Source organism: Electrona antarctica, assembly GCF_951216825.1.
Source record: "Electrona antarctica genome assembly, chromosome: 4".
Classification (NCBI taxonomy): Eukaryota; Metazoa; Chordata; class Actinopteri; order Myctophiformes; family Myctophidae; genus Electrona; species Electrona antarctica.
The window spans coordinates 2811819-2832127 of NC_136809.1; positions in this window are offsets into that span (position 1 = coordinate 2811819).

Genomic DNA, 20309 nt, shown 5'->3' on the forward strand with positions numbered 1-20309 from the left:
GGGGAGCAGTGGTGTCATGAGGGGAGCAGTGGTGTCATGCTCGTAGAACGCAGTACCACGCCGTGGTGCCAGTAATCTTTTGACGTGCACGCGCAGGGACGGAAAGGAACGGTGCATGTGCGTGCACGCTAGAACGCGTCCCCCTAGATTCAAGAGAAGACGCACCTAATCAACCTCGTGTCACCAGAATTTCCAAGACGCACAAGGTACCCAGTGCCCCCCCCCCCCCCCCCAACAACAGGACAGCTTTAACTGTTTATACCTGAGTGCATGGTAAGCATGCACACTTACAGCAGTAGGCTATGGCTCCAGTAGGCTACTGCTGCTGTGTGGTGTTCTGTATGGCTCCAGTAGGCTACTGCTGCTGTGTGGTGTTCTGTATGGCTCCAGTAGGCTACTGCTGCTGTGTGGTGTTCTGTATGGCTCCAGTAGGCTACTGCTGCTGTGTGGTGTTCTGTATGGCTCCAGTAGGCTACTGCTGCTGTGTGGTGTTCTGTATGGCTCCAGTAGGCTACTGCTGCTGTGTGGTGTTCTGTATGGCTCCAGTAGGCTACTGCTGCTGTGTGGTGTTCTGTATGGCTCCAGTAGGCTACTGCTGCTGTGTGGTGTTCTGTATGGCTCCAGTAGGCTACTGCTGCTGTGTGGTGTTCTGTATGGCTCCAGTAGGCTACTGCTGCTGTGTGGTGTTCTGTACACAAGAAGAACATGCCTCCTCCAGAACAGATTCATTCGTCCAAAGAAAACTTTTTAGTTTCGATAGTGTGCAGTAAAGATGTTTGTCTGACTATTTTAAGTCTACTTTTGTGTTTGTGTCTAAAACTCTCATACACTATTTAACAATATCAGCTTTTCTGTGTGTTCTGTGATGTGCATATGCACGCACGTGCACGTGTGTGCGTGCACGTTGCGTCATTAAAACGCTGTGGTACCAGTAAAAAACCCACCATGACACCACTGAAGGGGAGGACGGAGAAGGAGATCAAACCCCACCATGACACATGAAGGGGAGGACGGAGAAGGAGATCAAACCCCACCATGACACCACTGAAGGGGAGGACGGAGAAGGAGATCAAACCCCACCATGACACCACTGAAGGGGAGGACGGAGAAGGAGATCAAACCCCACCATGACACCACTGAAGGGGAGGACGGAGAAGGAGATCAAACCCCACCATGACACCACTGAAGGGGAGGACGGAGAAGGAGATCAAACCCCACCATGACACATGAAGGGGAGGACGGAGAAGGAGATCAAACCCCACCATGACACCACTGAAGGGGAGGACGGAGAAGGAGATCAAACCCCACCATGACACATGAAGGGGAGGACGGAGAAGGAGATCAAACCCCACCATGACACATGAAGGGGAGGACGGAGAAGGAGATCAAACCCCACCATGACACATGAAGGGGAGGACGGAGAAGGAGATCAAACCCCACCATGACACCACTGAAGGGGAGGACGGAGAAGGAGATCAAACCCCACCATGACACCACTGAAGGGGAGGACGGAGAAGGAGATCAAACCCCACCATGACACCACTGAAGGGGAGGACGGAGAAGGAGATCAAACCCCACCATGACACATGAAGGGGAGGACGGAGAAGGAGATCAAACCCCACCATGACACCACTGAAGGGGAGGACGGAGAAGGAGATCAAACCCCACCATGACACCACTGAAGGGGAGGACGGAGAAGGAGATCAAACCCCACCATGACACCACTGAAGGGGAGGACGGAGAAGGAGATCAAACCCCACCATGACACCACTGAAGGGGAGGACGGAGAAGGAGATCAAACCCCACCATGACACCACTGAAGGGGAGGACGGAGAAGGAGATCAAACCCCACCATGACACATGAAGGGGAGGACGGAGAAGGAGATCAAACCCCACCATGACACATGAAGGGGAGGACGGAGAAGGAGATCAAACCCCACCATGACACATGAAGGGGAGGACGGAGAAGGAGATCAAACCCCACCATGACACCACTGAAGGGGAGGACGGAGAAGGAGATCAAACCCCACCATGACACCACTGAAGGGGAGGACGGAGAAGGAGATCAAACCCCACCATGACACCACTGAAGGGGAGGACGGAGAAGGAGATCAAACCCCACCATGACACATGAAGGGGAGGACGGAGAAGGAGATCAAACCCCACCATGACACCACTGAAGGGGAGGACGGAGAAGGAGATCAAACCCCACCATGACACCACTGAAGGGGAGGACGGAGAAGGAGATCAAACCCCACCATGACACCACTGAAGGGGAGGACGGAGAAGGAGATCAAACCCCACCATGACACCACTGAAGGGGAGGACGGAGAAGGAGATCAAACCCCACCATGACACCACTGAAGGGGAGGACGGAGAAGGAGATCAAACCCCACCATGACACCACTGAAGGGGAGGACGGAGAAGGAGATCAAACCCCACCATGACACCACTGAAGGGGAGGACGGAGAAGGAGATCAAACCCCACCATGACACCACTGAAGGGGAGGACGGAGAAGGAGATCAAACCCCACCATGACACCACTGAAGGGGAGGACGGAGAAGGAGATCAAACCCCACCATGACACATGAAGGGGAGGACGGAGAAGGAGATCAAACCCCACCATGACACATGAAGGGGAGGACGGAGAAGGAGATCAAACCCCACCATGACACATGAAGGGGAGGACGGAGAAGGAGATCAAACCCCACCATGACACATGAAGGGGAGGACGGAGAAGGAGATCAAACCCCACCATGACACATGAAGGGGAGGACGGAGAAGGAGATCAAACCCCACCATGACACATGAAGGGGAGGACGGAGAAGGAGATCAAACCCCACCATGACACCACTGAAGGGGAGGACGGAGAAGGAGATCAAACCCCACCATGACACATGAAGGGGAGGACGGAGAAGGAGATCAAACCCCACCATGACACATGAAGGGGAGGACGGAGAAGGAGATCAAACCCCACCATGACACATGAAGGGGAGGACGGAGAAGGAGATCAAACCCCACCATGACACCACTGAAGGGGAGGACGGAGAAGGAGATCAAACCCCACCATGACACCACTGAAGGGGAGGACGGAGAAGGAGATCAAACCCCACCATGACACCACTGAAGGGGAGGACGGAGAAGGAGATCAAACCCCACCATGACACCACTGAAGGGGAGGACGGAGAAGGAGATCAAACCCCACCATGACACCACTGAAGGGGAGGACGGAGAAGGAGATCAAACCCCACCATGACACATGAAGGGGAGGACGGAGAAGGAGATCAAACCCCACCATGACACATGAAGGGGAGGACGGAGAAGGAGATCAAACCCCACCATGACACATGAAGGGGAGGACGGAGAAGGAGATCAAACCCCACCATGACACATGAAGGGGAGGACGGAGAAGGAGATCAAACCCCACCATGACACCACTGAAGGGGAGGACGGAGAAGGAGATCAAACCCCACCATGACACCACTGAAGGGGAGGACGGAGAAGGAGATCAAACCCCACCATGACACATGAAGGGGAGGACGGAGAAGGAGATCAAACCCCACCATGACACCACTGAAGGGGAGGACGGAGAAGGAGATCAAACCCCACCATGACACCACTGAAGGGGAGGACGGAGAAGGAGATCAAACCCCACCATGACACCACTGAAGGGGAGGACGGAGAAGGAGATCAAACCCCACCATGACACATGAAGGGGAGGACGGAGAAGGAGATCAAACCCCACCATGACACATGAAGGGGAGGACGGAGAAGGAGATCAAACCCCACCATGACACCACTGAAGGGGAGGACGGAGAAGGAGATCAGCCGGAGAATCGGAGCGGCAGGGGCGGTATTGCAGTTGCTGTACCGCACTGAAAAGAGAGCTGAGCTCTACTGTCCTACTCTATATATGGTCATGAAGTGTTCCTACTCTATATATGGTCATGAAGTGTTCCTACTCTATATATGGTCATGAAGTGTTCCTACTCTATATATGGTCATGAAGTGTTCCTACTCTATATATGGTCATGAAGTGTTCCTACTCTATATATGGTCATGAAGTGTTCCTACTCTATATATGGTCATGAAGTGTTCCTACTCTATATATGGTCATGAAGTGTTCCTACTCTATATATGGTCATGAAGTGTTCCTACTCTATATATGGTCATGAAGTGTTCCTACTCTATATATGGTCATGAAGTGTTCCTACTCTATATATGGTCATGAAGTGTTCCTACTCTATATATGGTCATGAAGTGTTCCTACTCTATATATGGTCATGAAGTGTTCCTACTCTATATATGGTCATGAAGTGTTCCTACTCTATATATGGTCATGAAGTGTTCCTACTCTATATATGGTCATGAAGTGTTCCTACTCTATATATGGTCATGAAGTGTTCCTACTCTCACCTGGTCATGAAGTGTTCCTACTCTCACCTGGTCATGAAGTGTTCCTACTCTCACCTATGGTCATGAAGTGTTCCTACTCTCACCTATGGTCATGAAGTGTTCCTACTCTCACCTATGGTCATGAAGTGTTCCTACTCTCACCTATGGTCATGAAGTGTTCCTACTCTCACCTATGGTCATGAAGTGTTCCTACTCTCACCTATGGTCATGAAGTGTTCCTACTCTCACCTGGTCATGAAGTGTTCCTACTCTCACCTATGGTCATGAAGTGTTCCTACTCTCACCTATGGTCATGAAGTGTTCCTACTCTCACCTATGGTCATGAAGTGTTCCTACTCTCACCTATGGTCATGAAGTGTTCCTACTCTCACCTATGGTCATGAAGTGTTCCTACTCTCACCTATGGTCATGAAGTGTTCCTACTCTCACCTATGGTCATGAAGTGTTCCTACTCTCACCTATGGTCATGAAGTGTTCCTACTCTCACCTATGGTCATGAAGTGTTCCTACTCTCACCTATGGTCATGAAGTGTTCCTACTCTCACCTGGTCATGAAGTGTTCCTACTCTCACCTATGGTCATGAAGTGTTCCTACTCTCACCTATGGTCATGAAGTGTTCCTACTCTCACCTATGGTCATGAAGTGTTCCTACTCTCACCTATGGTCATGAAGTGTTCCTACTCTCACCTGGTCATGAAGTGTTCCTACTCTATATATGGTCATGAAGTGTTCCTACTCTATATATGGTCATGAAGTGTTCCTACTCTATATATGGTCATGAAGTGTTCCTACTCTATATATGGTCATGAAGTGTTCCTACTCTATATATGGTCATGAAGTGTTCCTACTCTATATATGGTCATGAAGTGTTCCTACTCTCACCTATGGTCATGAAGTGTTCCTACTCTCACCTATGGTCATGAAGTGTTCCTACTCTCACCTATGGTCATGAAGTGTTCCTACTCTCACCTATGGTCATGAAGTGTTCCTACTCTATATATGGTCATGAAGTGTTCCTACTCTCACCTATGGTCATGAAGTGTTCCTACTCTCACCTATGGTCATGAAGTGTTCCTACTCTCACCTATGGTCATGAAGTGTTCCTACTCTCACCTATGGTCATGAAGTGTTCCTACTCTCACCTATGGTCATGAAGTGTTCCTACTCTCACCTATGGTCATGAAGTGTTCCTACTCTCACCTATGGTCATGAAGTGTTCCTACTCTCACCTATGGTCATGAAGTGTTCCTACTCTCACCTATGGTCATGAAGTGTTCCTACTCTCACCTATGGTCATGAAGTGTTCCTACTCTCACCTATGGTCATGAAGTGTTCCTACTCTCACCTGGTCATGAAGTGTTCCTACTCTCACCTATGGTCATGAAGTGTTCCTACTCTCACCTATGGTCATGAAGTGTTCCTACTCTCACCTATGGTCATGAAGTGTTCCTACTCTCACCTATGGTCATGAAGTGTTCCTACTCTCACCTATGGTCATGAAGTGTTCCTACTCTCACCTATGGTCATGAAGTGTTCCTACTCTCACCTATGGTCATGAAGTGTTCCTACTCTCACCTATGGTCATGAAGTGTTCCTACTCTCACCTGGTCATGAAGTGTTCCTACTCTCACCTATGGTCATGAAGTGTTCCTACTCTCACCTGGTCATGAAGTGTTCCTACTCTCACCTGGTCATGAAGTGTTCCTACTCTCACCTATGGTCATGAAGTGTTCCTACTCTCACCTATGGTCATGAAGTGTTCCTACTCTCACCTATGGTCATGAAGTGTTCCTACTCTCACCTATGGTCATGAAGTGTTCCTACTCTCACCTATGGTCATGAAGTGTTCCTACTCTCACCTATGGTCATGAAGTGTTCCTACTCTCACCTATGGTCATGAAGTGTTCCTACTCTCACCTGGTCATGAAGTGTTCCTACTCTCACCTATGGTCATGAAGTGTTCCTACTCTCACCTATGGTCATGAAGTGTTCCTACTCTCACCTATGGTCATGAAGTGTTCCTACTCTCACCTATGGTCATGAAGTGTTCCTACTCTCCCCTGGTCATGAAGTGTTCCTACTCTCACCTATGGTCATGAAGTGTTCCTACTCTCACCTATGGTCATGAAGTGTTCCTACTCTCACCTATGGTCATGAAGTGTTCCTACTCTCACCTATGGTCATGAAGTGTTCCTACTCTCACCTATGGTCATGAAGTGTTCCTACTCTCACCTATGGTCATGAAGTGTTCCTACTCTCACCTATGGTCATGAAGTGTTCCTACTCTCACCTGGTCATGAAGTGTTCCTACTCTCACCTGGTCATGAAGTGTTCCTACTCTCACCTATGGTCATGAAGTGTTCCTACTCTCACCTATGGTCATGAAGTGTTCCTACTCTCACCTATGGTCATGAAGTGTTCCTACTCTCACCTATGGTCATGAAGTGTTCCTACTCTCACCTGGTCATGAAGTGTTCCTACTCTCACCTGGTCATGAAGTGTTCCTACTCTCACCTATGGTCATGAAGTGTTCCTACTCTCACCTATGGTCATGAAGTGTTCCTACTCTCACCTATGGTCATGAAGTGTTCCTACTCTCACCTATGGTCATGAAGTGTTCCTACTCTCACCTATGGTCATGAAGTGTTCCTACTCTCACCTATGGTCATGAAGTGTTCCTACTCTCACCTGGTCATGAAGTGTTCCTACTCTCACCTATGGTCATGAAGTGTTCCTACTCTCACCTATGGTCATGAAGTGTTCCTACTCTCACCTATGGTCATGAAGTGTTCCTACTCTCACCTATGGTCATGAAGTGTTCCTACTCTCACCTATGGTCATGAAGTGTTCCTACTCTCACCTATGGTCATGAAGTGTTCCTACTCTCACCTATGGTCATGAAGTGTTCCTACTCTCACCTGGTCATGAAGTGTTCCTACTCTCACCTATGGTCATGAAGTGTTCCTACTCTCACCTGGTCATGAAGTGTTCCTACTCTCACCTGGTCATGAAGTGTTCCTACTCTCACCTATGGTCATGAAGTGTTCCTACTCTCACCTATGGTCATGAAGTGTTCCTACTCTCACCTATGGTCATGAAGTGTTCCTACTCTCACCTATGGTCATGAAGTGTTCCTACTCTCACCTATGGTCATGAAGTGTTCCTACTCTCACCTATGGTCATGAAGTGTTCCTACTCTCACCTATGGTCATGAAGTGTTCCTACTCTCACCTATGGTCATGAAGTGTTCCTACTCTCACCTGGTCATGAAGTGTTCCTACTCTCACCTATGGTCATGAAGTGTTCCTACTCTCACCTATGGTCATGAAGTGTTCCTACTCTCACCTATGGTCATGAAGTGTTCCTACTCTCACCTATGGTCATGAAGTGTTCTTACTCTCCCCTGGTCATGAAGTGTTCCTACTCTCACCTATGGTCATGAAGTGTTCCTACTCTCACCTATGGTCATGAAGTGTTCCTACTCTCACCTATGGTCATGAAGTGTTCCTACTCTCACCTATGGTCATGAAGTGTTCCTACTCTCACCTATGGTCATGAAGTGTTCCTACTCTCACCTATGGTCATGAAGTGTTCCTACTCTCACCTATGGTCATGAAGTGTTCCTACTCTCACCTGGTCATGAAGTGTTCCTACTCTCACCTGGTCATGAAGTGTTCCTACTCTCACCTATGGTCATGAAGTGTTCCTACTCTCACCTATGGTCATGAAGTGTTCCTACTCTCACCTATGGTCATGAAGTGTTCCTACTCTCACCTATGGTCATGAAGTGTTCCTACTCTCACCTATGGTCATGAAGTGTTCCTACTCTCACCTATGGTCATGAAGTGTTCCTACTCTCACCTGGTCATGAAGTGTTCCTACTCTCACCTATGGTCATGAAGTGTTCCTACTCTCACCTATGGTCATGAAGTGTTCCTACTCTCACCTATGGTCATGAAGTGTTCCTACTCTCACCTATGGTCATGAAGTGTTCCTACTCTCACCTATGGTCATGAAGTGTTCCTACTCTCACCTATGGTCATGAAGTGTTCCTACTCTCACCTATGGTCATGAAGTGTGGGTCATGACCGAAAGCGGACAAAATTAATTTTCTCAGACGGGTGGCTGGCATCTCCCTTAGAGATAGGGTGAGAAGCTCAGTCACGCAAGAGTATAGTCGCTGCTTCTTCGTTGGAAAGGATCCAGCTTAGGTGGTTCTGGTTAGGGTTAGGATGCCTCTCGAGTGTCTCCCTAAGGTCCTCGATGCACGTCCCACTGGGAGGAGACCCCGGGGCAGACCAAGGATCACGTCCCACTGGGAGGAGACCCCGGGGCAGACCAAGGATCACGTCCCACTGGGAGGAGACCCCGGGGCAGACCAAGGATCACGTCCCACTGGGAGGAGACCCCGGGGCAGACCAAGGATCACGTCCCACTGGGAGGAGACCCCGGGGCAGACCAAGGATCACGTCCCACTGGGAGGAGACCCCGGGGCAGACCAAGGATCACGTCCCACTGGGAGGACACCCCGGGGCAGACCAAGGATCACGTCCCACTGGGAGGAGACCCCCGGGGGCAGACCAAGGATCACGTTCCACTGGGAGGAGACCCTGGGGCAGACCAAGGACCACGTCCCACTGGGAGGAGACCCCGGGGCAGACCAAGGACCAGATGGAGGGATTACATCTCAACACTGGCCTTGGAACGCCTCTGGGTCCCCCAGGAGGAAGTTACTAATGTTGCTCTGGAGAGGGAAGTCTGGAGCTCTCTGGTGGAGCTGTTGTCCCCGTGACCCGCCTACGGATAAGCGGTTGAAGATGGATGGATGGATGGATGCAGCGGTGGCCGAACGGTTTGCGGAGCGGTCTTGATACCGGAAGGTCGCCAGTTCGAATCCCCGGACCGGCACGTTCAAATTACCACCGCTGAAGTGCCCTTGAGCAAGGCATTGAACCCCAACCATGAAATGTTCTATGAGCAGGGCGTGGCTGTAAACAAGCATCTCGAGCTTAGTCCACTTACCCTGGGTAAACAAAGAAATTTGCTTTGCTTTGCTTTGATGGAAGGCCAAAGTCGCTTATAAGTAGACATGGCAACACCGGAGCCTCACTGCGAGGGGAGGGGTAGGGGGGCCGGGGGTGAACTGGGTGACGTCCATGCGATCGAACGAACGACGCCGTGCGTCGCGTGACGTCACCCACGTCGTCGACGGCGCGTCGGAACGGGACTGTTTGTTCTGGATATATTCGGGGCGAGGAGGAGGAGGAGGAGGAGGAAAGATCCGCGCGCTGCTGCTGCTGAGTGACAACCGACCCAACAACAAGGTAGGACATAAAAAGTGGCCTCTTGTTTTTTCAGCACGAGACGAAGAGGTGGCGTGGGCCCGACACGCCCCCCCCCCCCCCCCCCACGGGTCCCGGGACGCGTGACGGACGGACCGGTGGTGTGTATTTATTTCACACGCTGTCAGACAGTGACAAGCGGCGGAGCATGAGAGAGAGAGAGAGAGAGAGAAGAGAGAGAGAGAGAGAGAGAGAGAGAGAGAGAGAGAGTGTGTGTGTGTGTGTGTGTGTGTGAGAGAGAGTGAGAGACTGTGTGTGTGACTGTGTGTGTGTGTGTGTGTGTGTGTGTGTGTGTGTGTGTGAGAGAGAGTGAGAGACTGTGTGTGTGACTGTGTGTGTGTGTGTGTGTGTGTGTGAGAGAGAGTGTGAGAGTGTGAGAGACTGTGTGTGTGACTGTGTGTGTGTGTGTGTGTGTGTGTGTGTGTGTGTGTGTGTGTGTGTGTGTGTGAGACAGTGTGAGACTGTCCGCAGGCCTCGCAGGGCAGGCAGCGACCTGTGCATGATGATGAAATGTGTCTTAATTACAACGTCGTAGAGACGTAGAGAGAGCGCAGCGGTCCCTGAGCATAGGGGCCCCGGCCCCCGAGTGGACGTCGTGTTTGTGCCGCCGTGTTTAATTAATGGCCTTCCGTGGGAACTAGTCCTGGGTAGTGCTGTCACTAAAGTGTGTGCACACACTTTGAGCGTAGGGACTGAGGGGACATATTGGGGAGCTACAGAATGAGCGTAGGGACTGAGGGGACATATTGGGGAGCTACAGAATGAGCGTAGGGACTGAGGGGACATATTGGGAATGGGGAGCTACAGAATGAGCGTAGGGACTGAGGGGACATATTGGGGAGCTACAGAATGAGCATAGGGACTGAGGGGACATATTGGGGAGCTACAGAATGAGCGTAGGGACTGAGGGGACATATTGGGGAGCTACAGAATGAGCGTAGGGACTTAGGGGACATATTGGGGAGCTACAGAATGAGCGTAAGGACTGAGGGGACATATTGGGGAGCTACAGAATGAGCGTAGGGACTGAGGGGACATATTGGGGAGCTACAGAATGAGCGTAGGGACTGAGGGGACATATTGGGGAGCTACAGAATGGACTGAGGGGACATATTGGGGCTAGTGAGAGAGCTAAAGAATGAGCGTAGGGACTGAGGGGACATATTGGGGCTAGTGTGTGCAGTCACAGTGCACGCTGTGCTGTCTGTCTGCCTTCCCACCAGGACGGGACGGCATCACGCTGCTAGCAGCTAGCTGCTGTCTGTACGTTGTTTGTTTGTAGCCTCCGTCCGCAACGTTACGTTAAGGCCGTATTCCTCCGTCCGCAACGTTACGTTAAGGCCGTATTCGTGATATGAGTTGCGTCGTCTAACCCAGCAGCCGTGTTGCCATGTTTGCTCATAATAAGCGACTCCCTGGGGGCTTGATTTGTTTTCTTTTTTTCTGTAAAGTAGCTTGTAAATATTATAGGTGGGCCAGTCTGGGCACTATAGGGACATTTGGGCACCTCCATGTAAAAAAAATGCTATTTTGTTAAAAATGTAAAAAATAATAATACAAGAATAAATATTGAAGTAAAGTGGCCTATACATGATTATTAGAACATGCTTAAACATTCCGACAATTAAGGTTTAATATTTGTACAAATTGCTACAAAGCCTGTATTATCCAGTCATTTTGGGGCATACACAAGAAGTCTGATTGGTTGATTGATTGATTGAAATATGTATTAACAGTTTGCAGGGATCAGAATTACAGTACATTTCAAGCACAAACTCAATACAAAGACTGTTAACTGTGAGTGGACGACCCAATTAAGCATTACACTTGTTTACAAGAGGGTCCACCATGTTCAATTCATCAAAACATATAGAGACGTACAAGTAGACACTTCTATATAGACAAAGAACAGAACAGGAATTCATCATAATGGAGGTAAAAAGGGAAAAGAAACATATACAGTGAGGGAAAAGGGGGGGGGGGGGGGATGGGGGGGATTCAGATTTTACGGGGGCCAGTTTCGAATTGCAGCCGATAATAATGATGTTGTACCTGTGCATGTTCACACAAAATGTATACTTGTACATTACTTAAGACCAAAGAACAAGATTCCTGTACAGGATCTCCTCACTGGATCTCCTAACACAGGGGTGCCGGCATAGGGTGCCGGCCCAAAAGTTAGATCTACAAAGAGATCACAAAGGCTGTGCAGGTAGACCACAGGACGTGCAGGTAGACCACAGGACGTGCAGGTAGACCACATGACGTGCAGGTAGACCACAGGACGTGCAGGTAGACCACATGACGTGCAGGTAGACCACATGACGTGCAGGTAGACCACATGACGTGCAGGTAGACCACATGACGTGCAGGTAGACCACATGACGTGCCCCTAAAAGGACGTGCAGGTAGACCACATGACGTGCAGGTAGACCACATGACGTGCAGGTAGACCACAGGACGTGCAGGTAGACCACATGACGTGCAGGTAGACCACATGACGTGCAGGTAGACCACATGACGTGCCCCTAAAAGGACGTGCAGGTAGACCACATGACGTGCAGGTAGACCACATGACGTGCAGGTAGACCACAGGACGTGCAGGTAGACCACATGACGTGCAGGTAGACCACATGACGTGCAGGTAGACCACATGACGTGCAGGTAGACCACATGACGTGCAGGTAGACCACATGACGTGACCCTAAAAATATATATCATTTAAAAAAAAGGCATCTGCCACTTCAATTAAGGTGGCTTGATTGATTGACATAAAAAGCGCCTGTCAGCTCAAACCCACAATGCAATACTGTTGCGCATCGTGCGCACATTACAAAGTTATATACAAAAAAAAACTATACCAATACCACCCCCTCCATTTCCTATTCCAAGAACCTCTATTCAAGTATTTTCAGCATTGAGGATACTTTTTGGTGGGTATATCTTGTTGAGCTGGTAATTTTGAAAGTAGCTCTCAAGTCAAAAAAGTGTGGGTATATATATTATTATTATAGTCTCATGTCGCGCAGCTGTGTCTAATCTCTCCCGGCCTATGCCATAGAAAGCATAGGTGAGTTCCAGTCCACCCCTGCCCTAACAGGAGCCATAGAAAGCATAGGTGAGTTCCAGTCCACCCCTGCCCTAACAGGAGCCAAGGTTTCTTCGACTATGCATGTGCACATAGTGTAGCACAGTGGCTCAAAGCCTCTGCCTGATGGTGGCGCTATAGTGTAGCACAGTGGCTCAGAGCCTGATGGTGGCTCTATAGTGTAGCACAGTGGCTCAGAGCCTGATGGTGGCGCTATAGTGTAGCAGAGTGGCTCAGAGCCTGATGGCCTCAAAAGTCTAATACCTCCCCCGGTCCAGAGGGATATCCCTTTGGACTAGTGGTTAAGATGTTGGACTTTCACGCAGGAGACCCGAGTTCGAATCCCGGGCATTACATTGGTGCCGTGACCTGGATGGGGTTTCCCCGTGTGAGGAGGTCCAAAGGGAGGTGAGTGTAGCAGAGTGGCTCAGAGCCTCTGCCTGATGGCTTCAAAAGTCTAATATCTCCCCCGGTCCCTTTGGTCTAGTGGTTAAGATGTTGGACTTTCACGCGGGAGACCCGAGTTCGAATCCCGGTTGTTACACATGCACCTCTTGGTACCACAGCACTTCAGCAGCCCTTAAAACAAGGCTCCAGACTTCCCAAAACTACTACTTCTATACTACTTGGACTCTCTCCCTCACCCCTGCCCATTTTGATAGGCTCAAATGTCTTAGGGTTGATGACAGAGTAGTGAGAGTACAGCATCTTGCAATGGGCCTGGTCAACAAGATTCGCTACACCACCAAGATACCCATGTAGTCATGTGCCTGTCTAAATACTTCCTAATGTCAACAAAGTACGAGTATGTATTTGTCCATGGACCCTGCATCAAAAACATATTTTGTGCCAGGGACCACATACCAGATTTGTGTTGTTCAAATGTTCTAAGAAATATATTAAATGCAATAGCTATTTTCAAATTCACGTTTTCATATAATAGACCTAGTTTGCTGCATTTCTCTCACACAATCTGGCAACAACACTGCCCCAGGAGGAGCGTGGCTTACGCACAACAAGTGGCGCGGGGGAGGGGGGGGGGGGGGGACCAACACATACGAGATGCTAGTACGTCCGGTACGTATGTTGTGTTCGAGAATAGCAGCAGTGAGTCCCCGAACCGTCCGCGTTTCAAATGCTATTCTGGAAGGCCGTTTACGCACGGAGCGGAGCTAGCTGTCAACCGTGTGGTTGTGTCTGCTGACAGGGAGGCAGGCAGCGGACAGACATGGCGACGCACCGAGCTGTCTGTGGAAGGTTAGCAAAGAAAAGCAAAGGTGTTCTCCAAGTAGGAAATAATATATATTATACACGACTTCACACCGACCGTTGCACAATGAATAAAGACAGAGAGATGTCTGTCTTTGTTGTGTTGTTCCTATCCTTTCGTCGTATTGTTTATACGTTATTGCGGACGTTATTAGTAGACGTTATTAGTAGCCACCACGTTACGTTTGGTTTAACATTACTTAACAGTTAAAACAGTGAATTATGGTTGGTTGTTGAACTATTTTGAACTGTTGTTTGCGATAAAATAGGGTTTAGCCTTAAGGAATATAACCACCCTAAGGACTGCTATCTGTCTCTAGACCTTACTGCACATGTAAACAGAGCTGCTACCTTTTAAACACAATCTTAAATCTGAGTTGTTTTGTTTTGTATAATATTTATTAAATAGTCTCAAGGAAAAAAGGCTTCTATTTGTCCCAAATTGACTGTGGAAAAGTTTGTTATTTGTTTCCAAAAAAGCTTTATAGGCTACGTAACGCGTGTATATAACATGTATATAACCTATAAGACACAATGTGACCTAGCTCTGTTTTACACAATGCCTCCAACTTGCAACTGATACTACTTTCCCCATTTTTCAACTGTTTAACTTATTCTATTTTGACACTTGCTTTGGCAATGAATTAGACCAACCAAGGGTGTACTGTAACACATGTACATCGCAAGGCAAGACATGTGCACACAAAATGGCAAGACATATAGTTTTAAAGTGGCCTGGCTGCTACTGCTGCATGCTTACAAGAACAGAAGTGTTAACTCCATCGCGTGGGAGCAGTTTATATGTGTCATTATATAATAGGCTATACAGCTAAACCTAAATCAAATATTTGGAGAATAAGTAGGCCTGATAACTTATTGTTAAAACCATAACGTAGGGGGCACGGTGGCACAGTTGGTAGTGCTGTCGCCTCACAGCTAGAAGGTCCTGGGTTCGATTCCCACTCGGGGCGCTGTGGGCGCTGCTGGCGTGCTTCCTCCTCCGCGTCATCAGTGCCCATACCCGAGGCGGGGTTGGCGAAAGGGCCTTTCTGTGTGGAGTTTGCATGTTCTCCCCGTGTCCCCTAGGGTAGGTACCCTCACAAAAAACATGCAGTAATCCTGGTCTCTAAACTGCCTCCCCCTGGCCAGCCGGGGCGCCTGATGGAGGGGAAAGGAACTGGTTGGAATAACGTGTTCCTTCCACGCGCTACGTCCAACCAGGGAAACTCCCCCCTGTCAGGTGTAAAGGAGCGACTTGGACACTCGGGCATGAAGGAAGCATGAGTTCAAGTCCGTTGCTCTCCCCATGTCCCCCATATATGGGGACTAGGTTGGTGGAGGGTGTGTAGAGAAAATCGTGGGATAAAAATTATAGAGTAAAAAAGAAAAAACATAACGTATTTGGTCCGCACTTTAAAGATTTGGTCAGAAATGTAAATGACAGTTAATTCAATGTTCCCGATGAGAGCTGTAGAAGTTTTATTGCTTTTCATTACTTCTTCCTTGCATGTTTTGCTACTTTGTTTGGTGTTATAAAATATCAGTTGTATCGTCATTCTTTGGATTGTTTATGAAAGAGCTGATAGTTACTGAACAAACAACAATAGCAATGGTTCATAATGAAGCTTTAAGATTTTAACAGTCTTTTGGTTTTTAACCAAGACATATCAGAGCATCTTAAACGTCTTTAACTCCTTGTTTAAATGTTTACAACATTTATTTTTAACTATATACAAATATGGGATTGTTTATTGTCTTATCCGCACAAAGTTTTAACCCATTCTGGACGGGAACCCCTTTTGGTGTTTTAACTAAGCATTATGTTATGCTTTAGCTATTGAAAAATAGCAGATCTACAAGATCATAGCGCGCCACCGAGTGGCGTGCTACGAGCTTGTAGGTCTGCTATTTTTGAAATATCGTGAAAATGAGGCACAAATCTTTGAATATATATTCTTTCAGAAGACTTTTTAAATTTCGACGTCGGGCCTAAATGGGTTGAAATGAGCGTGAACCGACTGTCATCGCGTAGCATTGAGATATTTGGCATAATACGATTGAGGTTGAAATCTTGTCCATCATATTGTGCAGCAGCACCAGAAAGCGTGCACTGACTACACACACACACACACACACACACACAGGCATGTGTGTGTGGCACGTGTGTTTCTTCACTAGTCCGATCCAGAAGAACACAGTTTGCCGGCCACTGCTACAGAGCTGACAATGAGGTTATATCTTCCCTTCTTCTCTGGAGTCCTGCCTCAAAGCAGACCAGAGGTAGCCTGGTTATTAGTTAATAAACCAGACCGAATCAGCCGTTGGCAAAAAAAAGTTGCCTACCAGCGGATTACGGTCTGGCGAGGCTCAGTAGCACGCCTCTTTCCTACAGCAGAGAACAGGTCGGACCAATCGGGACACGGTATGCAATATAGGCGGGCTTTGGTACAGTGACGTTCAATGCTTGAGACTTTTGACTGACAGTAGCTCTGACCAATTGCGTCAAAGAGAAAATGTTCCCCGGGAAATGAAATCCAAGTGGAGCCAGCCCAGACTGATATACCGCGACAGTGTTGTGTGATATTAGTCTGGCTTATTAGCCAGGCTAGACCAGAGGTATAGAAAACTGTCGTTCCCTGATGTCATCGCTAGGGACACATGCATCAGTAAGCAGGAACTGGGGTTCGCAATGAAGGACCGGGAAGTCTGGCGTAATATTCTTAAATCCACGATCTCGACCGCAGTCGAAAAATGATGATGATGATGATGATGTACTCCCTCAATTAGACTATGTTGCGTTTGTGTTTTTGTTTTGTTTTTGTTTTTCTGCAGGAAACATTCAGTTTGGATAAATTATTCTTTGCAATGGGTTTACTTTAGCCATTTGTGACCAAATTTGAGGGGACTGAAATGGGACTGCCATTGTTCCATTTCATGTCATATGAAAGCAGGGAATCATAGCTTCAAATTGACATATTGGTTGTTCAGTTTGACCCACCAGGTTTGGAGACATGGCTTATAGAGTAATGTCTTGCAGAGAAACAGCGAGTTGAGAAAACAGGCTTGAAAGGTTCACTTCTGTGGTCTCTAACATTGTGTGTGTGTGTGTGTGTGTGTGTGTGTGTGTGTGTGTGTGTGTGTGTGTGTGTGTGTGTGTGTGTGTGTGTGTGTGTGTGTGTGTGTGTGTGTGTGTGTGTGTGTGCGCGTGCGCACCACCTCATTCCTGACTGTAGTGCCTCAGCAGCTTTTTATCAGTGTTGTGTTCCTTCATGAAATGTACTGTACGTACAGTCTAACATGATAGCTTCCACAGAAACAGGTTCCATCATGTCATTCAAACTGGAGCAAATTAGCTTTTTCCTCTTCTTTCTGTTTCATCAATGATACAAATGGAGTCACCATGTCTTGATGAGTCGCTAGAGCACTGTGGTTCCCAAAGTGGGGTCCGGGGACCCCCAGGGGTCCTTGAGGGAGATTCAGGGGGTCCGGGGACCCCCAGGGGTCCTTGAGGGAGATTCAGGGGGGGTCGGGGGACCCCCAGGGGTCCTTGAGGGAGATCCAGGGGGGTCTCCTCCAGCTGAATGATAGATTAGGAACCAAATGGACCCTTATAGGTCTGTAACTCTGAGAGTTCACTCCCATTTGTACACTCTCAGAGTTAAAGTCCTGACGTCACTCGCTCATCCCCTGGTTCTAAAGTCCTGACGTCACTCGCTCATCCCCTGGTTCTAAAGTCCTGACGTCACTCGCTCATCCCCTGGTTCTAAAGTCATGACGTCACTCGCTCATCCCCTGGTTCTAAAGTCCTGATGTCACTCGCTCATCCCCTGGTTCTAAAGTCCTGACGTCACTCGCTCATCCCCTGGTTCTAAAGTCATGACGTCACTCGCTCATCCCCTGGTTCTAAAGTCATGACGTCACTCGCTCATCCCCTGGTTCTAAAGTCATGACGTCACTCGCTCATCCCCTGGTTCTAAAGTCCTGACGTCACTCGCTCATCCCCTGGTTCTAAAGTCCTGACGTCACTCGCTCATCCCCTGGTTCTAAAGTCATGACGTCACTCGCTCATCCCCTGGTTCTAAAGTCATGACGTCACTCGCTCATCCCCTGGTTCTAAAGTCCTGACGTCACTCGCTCATCCTCTGGTTCTAAAGTCATGACGTCACTCGCTCATCCCCTGGTTCTAAAGTCCTGACGTCACTCGCTCATCCCCTGGTTCTAAAGTCAGGACGTCACTCGCTCATCCCCTGGTTCTAAAGTCCTGACGTCACTCGCTCATCCCCTGGTTCTAAAGTCCTGACGTCACTCGCTCATCCCCTGGTTCTAAAGTCCTGACGTCACTCGCTCATCCCCTGGTTCTAAAGTCCTGACGTCACTCGCTCATCCCCTGGTTCTAAAGTCCTGACGTCACTCGCTCATCCCCTGGTTCTAAAGTTCTGACGTCACTCGCTCATCCCCTGGTTCTAAAGTCATGACGTCACTCGCTCATCCCCTGGTTCTAAAGTCCTGACGTCACTCGCTCATCCCCTGGTTCTAAAGTCCTGACGTCACTCGCTCATCCCCTGGTTCTAAAGTCCTGACGTCACTCGCTCATCCCCTGGTTCTAAAGTTCTGACGTCACTCGCTCATCCCCTGGTTCTAAAGTCCTGACGTCACTCGCTCATCCCCTGGTTCTAAAGTCCTGACGTCACTCGCTCATCCCCTGGTTCTAAAGTCCTGACGTCACTCGCTCATCCCCTGGTTCTAAAGTCCTGACGTCACTCGCTCATCCCCTGGTTCTAAAGTCCTGACGTCACTCGCTCATCCCCTGGTTCTAAAGTTCTGACGTCACTCGCTCATCCCCTGGTTCTAAAGTCATGACGTCACTCGCTCATCCCCTGGTTCTAAAGTCCTGACGTCACTCGCTCATCCCCTGGTTCTAAAGTCCTGACGTCACTCGCTCATCCCCTGGTTCTAAAGTCCTGACGTCACTCGCTCATCCCCTGGTTTTTCTATATGGAGAATAACACGGGTCATCTTAAAATCGTCTCATGTAAAAATTAAACAAACTTATCCCGGCGATATTGTCGGGGAGGTGTCTCTGTATCGTCTACGACAGTCAGTCAGTCATATTTGAATTTGATACAGCCTCTTTTCTAGCGAAAATGTAACTAATTTGGCAGCAGTAACATTAGCGTTTTCTCTCAGTCAGTTGATTCTTCATATATGAGTGAAACGGCCGAGATGACATGTTTATTTTTCAGACACAGTTCTTATATGAGGTGATCTAAAAATGGGGATTATAATACAAATAAAAAAAGTACACAAACCTGTGTGATAAACCTTAAGGTTCAAGGTTCAAGGTTTTTATTAATGTCCCAGAAGGGCAATTGTGTTTACAGCAACAGTAGTGGTTTCCGACATACAAATACAAAACAATACAGGACAACAACAGACAAGAGACACCATAGCATAACCGGAGGTCTGGACGCATCTAGTGCAGGTAGGAGAATAAGAGATACAAAATAAGAAAGCAAAAAAAGTGCTTAAGATATAAGCATATTGAAGCATATATTATATTTCTATGTCAGTGGTGCTTGAATATATATTTCAGAGCGAACATTTTTAACTAAAATATTGGCTTCTGGGGGGGTCCCTGGAACTACATATTTTGAGATGGGGGTCCGTGGCCCAATAGAGATAATTCTGGGGCTCCTTGACATGAAAAAGCCACTGACATAGAAACATGGGTTTTTCAGAAAACAAATAGGATTTTGAAGCCTTTATTTTAATCGACCTCAGTTGTAGCTGAATGCCTAATGACTGCATCGCTGGCGGTCTCTCTTCTCCCCTTCCCTCCCCTCTCCTCTCCTCTCCTCTCCTCTCCTCTCCTCTCCTCTCCTCTCCTCTCCTCTCCTCTCCTCCAGAGAGTCCAGCCAGGTGTGTGATGGCCTGAGGGGACTCCGCGTGGTGGTCCCGCCTGCCGTCGCCTGCAGGTCCAATCGCTACAACCTGTCTGTGCAGCCGCACCCCCCCGCCGTTACCATGGGAGACGGGCTGGAGGCAGGCAGCAGCCAGGCCCCTCCCCCTGCCCCACCCCCTCTTCCCTTCAACCCCGCCCACCCGGAAATCTGGAACCCCTCCAGGCCCAAACGACAGACCAATCAGCTGCAGGTAAGGATCCTCTGCTGTGGCTTGCTTTGCTAAACTAAC